Raw genomic sequence first — 13,381 nt, 5'->3', positions numbered from 1 at the left:
ATGACAGATTTCAATGGGGAATGGGTAGGAATAAGCCCCTGCTAGTAGCTGGAAGAACAAACAAGTGGCATTAAGCAGACCTAATACTTACCTACCTGATTCACTCTCATGACAAGAAACACAGCTCAACTCCAAACCTATACAGTAATTGTACAGAGTTTACAGCACACGTACAGTTACACTGACACTATAGTTGGGGAAACACGTCTCCACATGCATGCTTAAAACCCTCCCCTCTTAAGTATTTTGCCGATCTGCGGCCTGGCACGTTAAAAGTGCCTGTCAGGTCTCTACTGAAACACTTGTTGTGCATCCAGGGAGGAAATCTCATGGTGTGTTTTGACAGAGGTCCCTGCCTGCCTCCATCAGGTACCAAAAAGGAGCACATCCTTTCCCAAGGCTTGAGGGTGCTGACGAGCTCGTGTGAGATGCTTACCCTCTTGCCGACTTGAGCTTCCTGTTGGATACTAGGTTAAGAAGAGGGAATGAATACAGACAACACTTTGGCAACAGAATATCTGCTTCACCCAGTGGTGACCCAAATTACAGACAATATTACCTGATCACATCAGATGGAGTGATTGATGTTTCTTCCTAAGTCTAATAGTGAGTGGTAACCTACTGAAAACTTAGCCAGTGTGACCAATCGTATTTGCTGCCCTCTAAATAGGATGCAAGATAATGCTTCATATCCAGACTAAGTTAGCCACATGCACTGCAATAGTAAAGTACCTGTAAAAGGCAAAAAGCAGCACAGAAATCTGGTAACACTAACAGGAGTACTATCTGAATGATTCTGAATTTACTATGCTGGAAAAAAGAAAAAAAGGCAAGAGGGTGTCATGATATCCCTCCCTTCTATTTATATTATCAGTCACCTGTAGAAACTTGGCACACCATTTCTGAAGCAACTGTGACAAACTCTTTTTTTTTTTTTTTTTTTGTGAAGGAACATAAAAATGCTTTTACCTCAGTGTTGCTTAAAGTTTTGGTTACAATTCAAGCATCTCAAAATATTGAGAATAATTCAACATTGTGTGCTGCCAGCATTTGCAGCACAAAACTCCCTGTGTTTTTCTCACACTTTATTTGAAAAAAAGAACATCTTGCACCTCAATAGATAGTTGTGGTTTTGGATCATAAAGTACTAAGGGTTTTGATCTGTTCTGATTCCTACCCGTTGTGTCTCATTTTTCTCATGGCTTAGAACAAAATATTAATGTGACTCATCTGTCATAAGTAATTTTCCTCTACCCACTATTTTGGTGTCTGACTAGAGGAAAGCTGTATCTATGTAAAAGTATTTGTGTATTTTGCATAAGGGAGGATGGGAATCATAGGTACTTTAAGCAAAAAAGAACAATGTCAGGAGAGAAGAGTGAATTATAAATGAAAGCAACTTATATATATTGTAATTAAATGTAATAAATACTTTAAAACATGCTATTTCAATTTACTATTTCTTAGCTTTAAATATCTCAGCTGTCATCCCTGGAACATTGGAAAAGGAAATCATAAATGGGGAAAAAAATGTAGGGTTTATGGACTGGCTTGTCCAAAATGAGTCCCAAATTTGATACTGGAACATTTACAAATACACTAATTATGCTTGGAAAGCTGGTACTTGAAATTGCAAATGTCAGTTCCAGGACGACAATGTTTTCTGGTACAGTTTAGGAAATCTTGGGTAGCGTGCTACTTTCAAAAAATGTAATTATGTGCACACATGCCTGTGACTTTTCTCCAAACCAGCCTTCTATTCTACAGTACTTCTCTCTCACAAAAATTCTAAAAATTCACTAGAAAATAGCACAAACAATGAGTACAGCAGGGATTTTGCTACAGAGGCATTTGTAGCAATTGACCAGATTCCTCTTTTCTCCCTCAAACAGCAGATTGAAATATTTTACTAACTAGATCCTGTTCAATGCAAACCTCATTCCACAAAATTCATTTGCATTTGGACTGAATATTGAATCAGCAGGACTCAAGTATATGCTTAAAATAGAAGTTATATTTATTTGACTACTTAAATTAACCAGTGGTCATGCTGTTTCTTTGTTAAGAGAGAAAATACAGTGATTTTCTGCACTTGAATAGCAAATGCAAAATGATGTTTTCCACACCCGGTTATTACCTGCAGGCAGCAGAGTGGGAAGGAGAGGAAAGTGCAATCCACCTTACTATATTAGATTTCTGAGCACACAGAAAATAAATTCTCCCATCTCCTTTCAGTTACAACTTTGCACTAATTCTTAAAAGCAAAGCAATGAAACGAAACTCTACCAATCAGGAAATCTAATGCTTAAGTTTCCTCTTAGGAATGGTTTCTTTCATTCTCCTCTCTCTTTCATACCCCTCCCTCCCTCACTTCTCCAGAAGCCTTCTTGGGACTTATTTTCTCCATAACAAAAAAGACTGTCTTGTGTTGCTTCATGTTCCCCAACATTACAGCTTTAGACTTGGAACTTCTCCAAATAGTCCTAATGTATGTATCAGGACGTCCATGTGATTGAATAATACAGGGGAGACAGGGATTGTATCAGTAGGAAATTTTTCATGAGGTTATTTTTTCAGGTTAAAAAAAAAATATTGCACCATCACAGGTTTTCAGTTCTGAAAGTAGTTAAGTGGAAGAGTGCACATGAAGTGATCGGTCTCAGGCCATGAGGAGCTGGATGATAAATAATAATAATAATAATAATAATATTAGATAAGTTTCGAAGAGAACAACATCTCAAAGTGGCCAGGAGTTCCTGTCAGAAAAATCAGTGGGAGCCTGTTGAGTGATTTACTGGAGCCAGAATCTGGCTTTTTATTGGTTACACTGTGTTAGCAAAACCAAACTGTCCTGGCCAAGGATGGCCATCTCCTTGGCACTGGACAAGGGCATCCTTGCAGCAGGCAAGGCAGGCAGGGGTAGCAGTGGTGTTGTGGGATGGGGAAAGGCACATGAGAGGGAAAGGCAGGGGCTGTGTCAGTGATGTTGTGGGGGCTTTCTGAGGACTGAGAGGGCTGTGTGTGAGGTGGTTGTGAGGGTACAGGGCATTTTATCTGCTCCCAGAGTTGCTGCTTCTCCTTGGGACCACTTCTTTTCCTTCCTTCCCCTCCTTCCTGGAGGCAGGACACCCAGAGACCTTCCCTTCACTTCCAGTATCTCCACTATCACCACCTACACATTTTTCTGTACCCTCTTGACTGTCAAGAAGGGGGCGGTCCTGGTTTGGAGGGACAGGAAATAGGACAGGAGCAGGGCAGAAAGTCACAGAAATCTTGCTGCCACTGGAGGTGGATTGCTGCTGCTGCTGTACTGGGGCCCTCTGGTACACACTGGCACTCCTTTACCCTCTCTCTAATCCCACAAAGGCAGTAACAGCAGCATGGATGGTACAAACAGGAGGCAGGAATGAGGGTTTTGGCTGATATGCCTAATCCCTCTCTCCTCAGGCACAAGCAAAGTAGCTTGCCAACCCCTTCAGTCTGGCAGCTCTCCATTTTGCTAACTATTCATAGCTACTTCTGACTTTGCGACTTACTTTCATCCACACAAGAAGCCAAAGCCCCAAACCTAAACACCTGCAAGCTACAGAGAAGTTTGTATCCAGAGGTGAACTGTGGAGCCCAGAGCTGACTCTAAAAGTGATGAATATGTGTAGATGTGTTCTGAATTATTGACTCATTGTTTGAAGGAGAAGGCCTGTTTGGCAGGATAAACAATAAAAAACTACTCTTCATAAAACTAGGAAGCAAAAGGCAATGAGGTTGTGCATAATGCATTGGCAATTTCTGCTCTCCAGGCTCTAGAGTCCTCTCAGAAAGGTGCCAAATGCACATTTCTTTGGATGGCTCAGATGAATTGGATCAAACCAATTGCAAATAATCCATAGTACTTGAGCATTATCTCCTACCAGTTCCCCAGGTTGCAGTGCAACTGCTAAACTGCAGACAAACTGAACAGGGGTCTGCTTGCAAGAGATGGAAGGAGTCAGGAGAAAATCACCACAGATTATCTACCAAAGCAAGGGTGGAATTGGGGCCAGTGCTAGATCTGGTACTGCCAGAGAACTGATCTGGCAATCATTACAGAGATTTTGTAAAATAAATATGACACCAGAGGCCAGAAAGCTTTGTCATCACTAATCTAATCCCTAATCTAAACCAAAGGGCCTGGAAAGCAGCCCGTTACTTTCTGCAAGGGTTCTGGGCTTTGGGAGGAAGGCACCCACCTGGCTGCCATCACGCAGCAGCATTCAGAGCCGGTGCTGAGGCTGGATGGCAGCTGGAGCCACCTGCAATGGGGAAGGAGATTCCAGCCGGCAACCACAAGCTCAAGGGCTGGTTGGCAACAAGGTACTCTGGAGGTACCTGTGCTGATGTTCTAAGATCTCCTTTCTGGCAGAAAATGCTTCTTTGCCTACAAGATTCAAGCTGCTTTTGTGAAAGTGTACTGTTTTGACCAAAATTTAATTAATTCTTTTCTCAGATTTGAAAGAGAGAGCCCTTACAACAGACCAGGTGTGGCATTCAGATGTAAGAGGGGGTAGCGGGCATGTTGCAAAAAGGCTGGAATAAATCTGAGGTAAAACAGTCAAGCTACCTGCAGGTTTCCCTTGTGAAATCAGTACTCCTTTTTGGCTCTCCTCCCTCTCCAAATGCTTTCTCCCTCTAAGGTTAGCATATTCTGGTGGCAGCTGGGACACCCAGGGCACAGGTCCCTGGGGCCCACTGCGTCCTGGGGTACATGGCAGTGCTGAAGCTCAGCTGTGCTGGTTAGGAGCCGCTACTCTTGAGTTTTCATTTTGCCTTGGCTTATAAAATGCTTAAAGTAAATGGAGAGATACCTTTGGGTGTGTTTGGTTCCCTGGAGTTACTCTGACTGCCGGGAAACCAGTGTGTTTGGAGAGTAAAAACACAGGCAAGGACTATCTTAGGCCAAATACCTCAGTTTTCAATGGCAAAGCCACATGAAGAGCATCACCCTGCTTATCAAAGAGCTGTTTTTCTATCAGCCTGTGGTTTCATGCAGGGTGGACACTGAGAAGCAAAAAGAGCGTGTTTTCAGCAGCTGAGGGCAGGGGCTATGCAGAGAGGTGCTGGGACCTCCCTAGCTCTGATCCAGCAAAGCACTCAAGTATGTGCTCTCACTCCAGCTGGGGCACAGGTCTCCAGAATTCACTGTCCAGGACTTTATCTCACTAAACCCTAAATATCTTGATGGCAGCTGAGCCCAACAAATTACAGAGACTCTTCCCAGTCATGTCAGTGGGATTTGGATCAGGTGGAGCACATCTGACTTGGTAGCAGCTGCATGAGAGCGATTAGCCTGTAAAACAAATATGCATATTTTATATTTACAGAAGGCATCAGTATTGCCTGATAACAAGGCTCCCCTTGTTAGCATCCTCACATTACAAGTGCAGTCATGCCTGGGACTTTGTACGGCGTTTCCAAGCACATCGTATCAATCCAAGCCTCTTGGGAGCTGATGACTTTATGTGGCACATTGCATGAAAGGGTTTGTATGTACATTTTCATGGGGGGAACAAACATGGAGAAAGATGAGATTAAGTAAAAGTTTTTCAGCTGTCCTTCAAAACTGATAATTTTACACCTAGTAATCTGGAAAAGCTATCCGGTAGCTCTGCAGAAGGGTAGGAAAAAAGGATCTAGGCGCTTTTCTTGAAATACAAACCCAGATTTTGATTTACAGCAAAATTATTACAGGATTGCCAACAAAAATACCAAACATTGGGATTTTTAGTCTGTATTCAAACAGCTACATCAGTTTTCACAAGCATTGAGTAACTAAAAAGGCTACTGAAAGTGAATGAGTTGCCAGGTTTTCCTACTTCTGAACAGTAGACCTTGAATAAGAAGGCTGAATATGGAGTTAGAAGACTATGTAAAGCCACCATGTTTGAAAATCTTGGTCAATATTCCTTAATATATCTGCAGAAAAGGATAGTGCGCTCATACATTTCTTATAAGCTTTCTTTTTCCCCTAGGGACCAACTTAAAATCAACAAAGTAACAACGGGCCTAACACAATCGGGAAATCTAGGTCTCTTAAAGTGAAAAGCAAACAACCTGTCCTCCTTCTGCCTTTTCCCGAAATCTAAATGTAAGTATATCCAGCTTTGAAATCCTAAATGAGTTATACATAATGCCAAAAACAAAGGGCAAAGGCTTAAAACTGGTGTTGTCTTAAAGCTATCCCCCACACAGGATTTGATAAGTAATTCAAGTGTTTGCTATACACCAAAGCTTTTGAATTTTGAGCAGAAAAATACATGGTACATAAATTCTGTTCATCATCCTCAGCATCATTTTTTTTCCTAGATAATTAAAGAAATATACCCTTTCAGTCATTCTCCACTCTCTAATAGGAAAGAGCATGTAATTTTGGCATTTCACGTTTGTTTAAAAATTCTTGTTTTAAATGTATTTTATGGTCAGGAAAGAGTAAGGACAGGTTTCATTAAAAAAAGAAATGTCAAAAAGCATTATATTCTGGGAATAGTGAACCATGCTACTGATGCACTTTTGATACCCAAAATGCGTATGTACACATCTGCTTCCATATGTATGCACATGTAGAAATAAACAGCAGTAACATCCATTGGGAAATCCATGTTTAATACAATGTTTAGTTTAGCTCAATAATGGGAAGAATATGTTAAACATCATTCTGAGCCTAAATGGAAAAGTTTCTGACAACTAGACATTAGCTCATAGTATCCACAGTCATCTTATGCCTATGACTATTGTTTGTTATCAAGTGTGACTTTTGGAAGAAAAAATGCATTATTGCTTAACAAACTGCACTGCAGTAGTGTCCTGCACTCCGTTCTGTTTTCTGCATAGCTAATTAAAAGAATCCACATGTTAAGAATTAATCACGTAAATTCCTCAGACTGTCTGAACATCTTTAAGGAAGATGAGCACCACATTTGATCATGTTTCTCTCTTGCTGAGAAACCCTATACAATTTGTCCGAAATGAAACCAGTAGAGTCACATAAACATGACTCTACAAACATGCGGCTCTAGAGCATCAGCCCTGGCAGAGACCCTGCTCTGTGAACCCACTGAACTTCTCCAGGCACCGGGGCGGAATGGCGCAGCGCCAGGGTATTAGGATCTCTGGCAGTGTCTGCCGCTGGAGCTGTCCCTGGTAACCATTTCACCCGGCATCGGCTGCTGTGACCCGCCCTATGTCGTGTGCTATAAAAGTCTAACAAGAAAAAAAAAAAAGAAAATGAGAAGAAAAAAAAAGTAGTTGTATAGCCCAAGGCTCCATCCCACAAAATATGAATAGAGAATAAAACACTTCCCAGCTAGTATTTACATTCTCCCAGAGCATCCGTAAGAAAGTTTTAGAGCCCAATCTAACAATAAAACATCCCTCCAAGAATGGCAGTGGACGCTGATAACTTGGCTGCAAAGTTTCCATTGCCATTGATGAAAAGACTGCGTAAGGACAAATGGTTTTTTTATTAGGAATTTCTTCAAACCTTTCGATAAAGATCTGGTGTTATATAATAATACAGATCACTTTTTAAAAAGTATCATGTGTTCAGTATTTTAGAGTCTTTCACCTACAGCGGGTGAAGCAGTAATACAAGCTATTAAATATTCTTACTAGACAGTAAAAAACAACAGTTAAGCTAAGCATTACAAGTTAGCACCTGCTACTTTTCATGTGTGGCAGAATTGCTTTGAGAAAAACAAACACTGTCCTCAACAATTCACAGATATCAAGGAAACAGAGAATTAAGGGGAAAAAAGCCTTTAAAAAGGGTTGAAAGTTCTGGAAAATGTTATTGATTCCTTTTTATTTTCATTTATTCCAGTGAATATAAAAGAATTGCAGCAAAACATCCAGATCTGAATAGAAATACCCCTCAAATTAAAAGGAAACAAAGCCCATTATCTGTAGCAAGAGTACAGAAAAATTTCAGACTTGAGCATCAACTGGCAGACAGACTTGAAAGGCATTTGGGTCCAATAGAAGTCCTGAGCTGCTACCAAAATCAACAATCTAATTGTCTCAGCTGAAACTGGGGCTTAGCTTTCGGGTTTCCTGTAACTAAACCTTGCCACAAACAGCTCTGCTAAGTTTTTCCTCTAATAAAATAAAATACAGCAAAATTAAGATAAATACAAGAGACAATGAAGATGAGTATGTAGTCCCCAACATAAGGCAGGGAGCAGATGTTAGAGAAGACTTGTGAAGATATCAAAATATTTCTTGTCAGTTCTAAATGGTTGATATGACGGTTCTTTAAAAATAAACAATCAAACATCTGAAAGTAATTGCTAGACGAAGGGATTTAAGTTTATTTTATTTCAGCAATAAGGTATTTTAAAAATGTACTCAATGTCTAGCTTGCTTCAAATTGCTTCGGTTTTCTACACAGTGTCATGGTAGCCTCTACCCACCCAAATGTGGTATTTTAATAACATTTTTAAATTGAAAAGGACAATTGAAATGAAGAAAGCAAAACCCTTCAGAAAGGTTACCAGAATGCACGGTTTAACTTCAGACACTTCCTAATCCGATCAGGAAGCAGAATGAAAAAAATGTTGTGCTGAATTCAGAGGCACTGAGTCAGGTGATAAAGTTACACAATTTTATGTGGGTTTACTGAGGTCATATCTCAAAATCAAAAGAAAACCTAAGCAACTGAAAGTAATGTTTCAGTTTATATAGTCTGATATTCTTTCTGTCTGTCCTTTTTCCTGTTGGACTGTTTTTTATGCCTCTCAGTGTACGAACTTCTTGAACACAGTTGTCTTCTCTGTCCCCAGCTTCCTCCTCATTTTCTCGTGCTTTATGTTCCCCCATTCAATCCTTGCTTATCTGGTAATAAGGTTTAGTTTACCGGTCTGCCTTTTCCCTGTCTGCCTTGGGGACCTGGAAGTATTGGATGATTTACAGTGGAACTTGAACCTCGAACTACTCCTGCGTTTATGGAAATGTTACCTTACATTTCCAGGACCATTGATTTTAAACAGGAGTCAGTTGCTGGGCTCCTTTATTCACTCATGAAAACCTAGCTTCGGATTCCTCTCAGCAGCTCTGGATGGGAGGAAATTAAAGGGGAATTACAAAAGAAAAATCCTTTCCAAACATAGCAGTGTTATTCAATAGCTTAGAAATTTACTTCTTTTTTCCTGTTGGTGAATGTGGTTTCTTTAACTAATCCAAGCATTATTGTGAATAAACCCAATGGTTGCTTTTGTCTGTGTTTTGAAGAAGAGGGGCTTGTTTCAGGCTTGAGTAGTGATAACTGACACATAAAGCTGTAGTACAGAGGAACACGGAAAAATAACACAATAAACTTGCCTCCACAAATTATTAGGATTGGGGCTATTCCACGGATACCTCCAGCTTGCTGCTAGTAACCACAATGACAAGTTTACGATCCCAGGCTGTGCAAAGCAGAGACCTGAAGGACCCGCTGCTCATTAAATTCTCTGCTTCTCTAGTCCCCTGCTCCCCAGACAATCTCATATCTGCACACACGTACATACTTCTGGTCTTTGGCAGCAAGTTCATTGGTAGTACTTTGACTGGCGATACGCAGTGACTGCCCCTTTGCAAAGTGGGGAGAAGCGGCTAACTTAACGTTGCTCAGGCTGAAAAGGGACTTCAAGCCAGTAGGCGGCAGGTTTTTATACTCAGAACAGGAAGTTCATGGAAGTCTAGAGCAATGTACCTGCTTGATTTGGGAAACAGTTGTACCAAAGAGTAAGTCTTTTAATGAGTTTTGCATTAGGCGTACATCCCTCTGTTTACATGCTGAAGCACATGGTTTGTTAAAGAGATAGCTCATTAACGGCAGCATTTAGAGCATATAGCTGCAGTTGCCAGTTTGCAAACATTTTCCACACATTTTCCATAGCTTCCACGTTCAGGGAGAAGTGACGCTAAGTGAGCAGTCTTCCTTCAAAAGTCTCATTGACATAATTTATCAGTATAATGATTCCTTGGTGAACGCACTGAATTTCTTTATGAAACTCCAATGTTCTTTCTGTGCAGGAGTCTCTGGAAATGTCACCTTTTAAGACAGTTTTCCAGATCCCAGAGAGTTCAGATACAGAACTCTATTAATAGTTTTGTCTTGTAAAGTTTAGGGGATGCTACCACAGAATGAAATTAAATTTGAAATACAGTCAGAAGAATTATCCAGCTAATATTGATAGTTCAGCTAAAATATTTGTTATATAATTCAACCTTTTATTTAGTTTCAAATGAGTTCAATGTAGTTGTTGGGTTTAAGTAACAGGTTAAGGATATCCTTTTTCAATTGCAAAAGTTGTGCAAATACTGTCAAATATTACAGGTCATAGTAGTCTTGCATAGGAACAATTTCACAGAATCACAGAACAGCTAAGGTTGGAAGGCACCTCTGGAGGTCATCTTGTCCCTGCTCAAGCAGGGACACCTAGACCAGATGCCTGCAACCATGTCCATATGGCTTTTGAATTATCTCCAAGGATGAAGACTCCACAACCTCCCTGGGCAACCTATGCCCATGCTCAGTCACCCTCACTCTTCTACTCACTCTGCTGAGTCTATCAGTTTCTACTTTATACATCTGAAATTTCCTCAGTTCTTGTTCATTGCAGCCGTCCAGCTCATGATTTACAAGGGGTGGATGAATGTTGGAGCACGATGCTGAAATCAGGGATATTTTAGTTGAGAAGCTGACACAGTAGTTTACTGAATGCATTTTTGGACCATTTACTCTGTAGTCGCCTGTGTATTCCTGGTGTAAACGGGAGATGGTGTAAATGGGGTCAGCTATGCAGCAGCATGGCGTCAGCACACAACGTGGGAATGTGAGCCATGCCAGCTGATGGCAAGGCTAATGCTTTCTGTAGAACACTTGCTTTGTGTGCAAACAGCATATTTCATGCTACTTTGCTTGAATTACAGCCATTTTTAAGCAATCCACAACATGGAGGCTTAGTATTTTGAACCTGCAAAAGGTCTGGAATGTGCTCAGGTCCCCCCTCCTGTGCAGTGTTTGTGAAGCTGTCCCTTGATACATGACAAACTGGAAGACAAAGAAAAGGCAACAGCATGGAGCCTGTGCTGACAGTGTAAATAGAAATTTGAGTTTAGCAGACAAAGTTCACAGTTTGCAGTGAAAGGTCATAAGGATTTCAGGCATTTTTGGTATTTTGTCTCTGCTGTCTGCACAGTATCAAGCAACTAAAAAAACCCTGATATACAGCTTCCAATTCTGTATACTTGGCATCCCTGCTCAGCCTGAAGGAACACGGGAAGCTCCGTGTTTGGCATTCTGCAATTATTTGAGGACACACCAGCCTAGCAAATCTTTAACACTTACTCAGCTCCAACTTGCCTGGTATTTTTTCATGTGACTTTTGATAATCTAAAAGGCTTACCCAGCTTCAGTTAAGCCAAGTGGCCTGCAGTTTTCTTGCTGAAAATGCAGTATCAAATTTAGCATTATGGCAAAGAGTCCTAAAATGTTAACTCTCAACAGGTTACGTTCCTCTTTTCCCAACCAATGTACATTCACATTAAAATATCAAATGCTTTTATGAGAAATCTCCTAGTCTGTAGTTGAACCGAAGGAGACTTGGGGGAGTCTGATTTTTTATTATTCTTCTTTTCATAATTTTTGCCTGCAGTGAGTTCATTCCCTCCTCTGGATATTATTATAATGTATCCTTTAGGAAAAGTGTAGCTCTGGCCTGTGAAACACTGACAATGACATTTTTATTTCATGGACTCAACTACATTTAAACCAAGTGAGGGCTGTTTTCCTGGAGTTATATAACCTCAGAAATCTAAAGAAGAGTCTTATTACCTATGTACCTAAGAAATGAGTGCAACCACTGCTTTTTGTGAAATCACTACTTCCAATATTCATGCCTGTACTGCTGAAGCAACAAATGAGAAAAAACTTTCCATATTAATCTTGTCTTTGGGTAAGTCTCTCCTGGGCTTGGAATAATCGGAGGTATCTTAGGCGTGTGAATGGGATTAAACAGTAAGAATACGACAGTAGGTGAGCCAGGTATTGGCTAAATCTTTTTGCAAATCTTCCAAATGAGCTTTTTCTTTGTGTTCCTAGCTTTGCAACCCCTGGTGTATCTCAGTGTGATCATACATTAGGAGTTTGTTGTGCACACTACAAGTGCCAAAAGCTCAAGCCTGTGTTGTGTCTATACGTGCTGAGAGGGTCCTGGTGGGTTTTCCCTGTAACTCTCACTGGCATACCTGACAATATCATGAGGGACCTATTTCTAATCTTAGATGCTTGGATACTTTGCACACCTTGTCCTTCAAGGTCAGGCAGAACACCTGTTCTAGCTGCCATGAAACATATTCCTTCATACCTTTCTTGAGACAGGTATTTTTGTATCTTGAAAGACAAAACAGTTTTGTTGTTGGGTCCCTTCATTAAATTTTCTTTACTGTACCTGAAACCTGATGTCCATTCTACCTGGCTTAAAAATATAGTAGTTGCCTACACAAGTATTCAGTGGTTGTGAGGAGCCAAAGATAGGTCTCTCCAGGCAATCCTCCTTTTAATTTTGTCTCCCCCTCACTTTTTACCTAGATAGGGATGATTTTGCTCTGAGGTGTAGTAGTACCAAATGGAGCGGAACAGGTACCTGAACATATGCGTTACCTCCTCCTACCACGGTAAGGTGTGGAATACAAACACCATTTCACATGCAATTTAACCTAGGCAGGAATATGATCCCTAAATGGGAGGTATAACTGCATAGGAACTGCAGGCACACTCAAAATTCATTCCCTTTCTTCCCTAAAAATAGAAAGATTAAGGTCAAAGGACTGGTGCTCACCATTTTCTACATGCCAGCAGAAAAATCCTTGGGTTTTGATGTGCTCAGAGCAAAGCACATTCCAACATGATACACTTCTAGGACCGCTGGAAAACAAACTCCCTTGCTTTTTGACAAACAGGAGACTGTGCTTGAAAAACTAAAAACAGACTAAAAGACAGGAAGCCAGAAAGGACTAAAAGGAAAGGTATTTGTTAACCTCAGGTTCTATCATATTTGCCTTGGCCAATACCAGGAATACACTGTTTGTAATGAGCTGTCTGCAAGGTGACTGAAGTAACTGGGAGAAGAGAGGACACTCCTGTCTCAAAGACACAGGTGAACACTGTGTCTTAAGATAAGATTTTACCTTTACCAGAAAGAAATATCTTTATAATTTATTATTACATGATAGTTGTGACTCGAAGGCAGTGTAGCATAACTGTCCCCCAGCCAACACAGGCAGTAGCACCTATATAAAGGACAATTATGTGAACATGTTTTTGCTATTTTGCCTTTTTTTTTAAAATGCAAGCAGAGTGTTAGAC

General features: G+C 40.6%; 1 protein-coding gene across 4 annotated transcripts in view; it reads left to right on the top strand.

The window, feature by feature from the left end:
- Positions 1–13,381, top strand: part of COL8A1 (collagen type VIII alpha 1 chain) — a 94,358-nt gene that overhangs the window by 53,201 nt on the left and 27,776 nt on the right. For 2 of the 4 annotated variants that reach the window (XM_064467124.1, XM_064467130.1), the window contains one exon: positions 6,006–6,121. The exons of the other annotated variants lie outside the window; for them this stretch is intronic. The gene's annotated coding sequence lies outside the window, so the exon portion shown is untranslated. The remainder of the gene's footprint in view (positions 1–6,005; positions 6,122–13,381) is intronic. 4 annotated transcript variants of the gene reach the window in all.

Source organism: Phalacrocorax carbo, chromosome 1 (genome assembly GCF_963921805.1).
Source record: "Phalacrocorax carbo chromosome 1, bPhaCar2.1, whole genome shotgun sequence".
In the NCBI taxonomy this organism is placed as follows: domain Eukaryota; kingdom Metazoa; phylum Chordata; class Aves; order Suliformes; family Phalacrocoracidae; genus Phalacrocorax; species Phalacrocorax carbo.
Note: the sequence above shows the minus strand (reverse complement) of the source record. Positions and strands in the feature narration are given on the sequence as shown.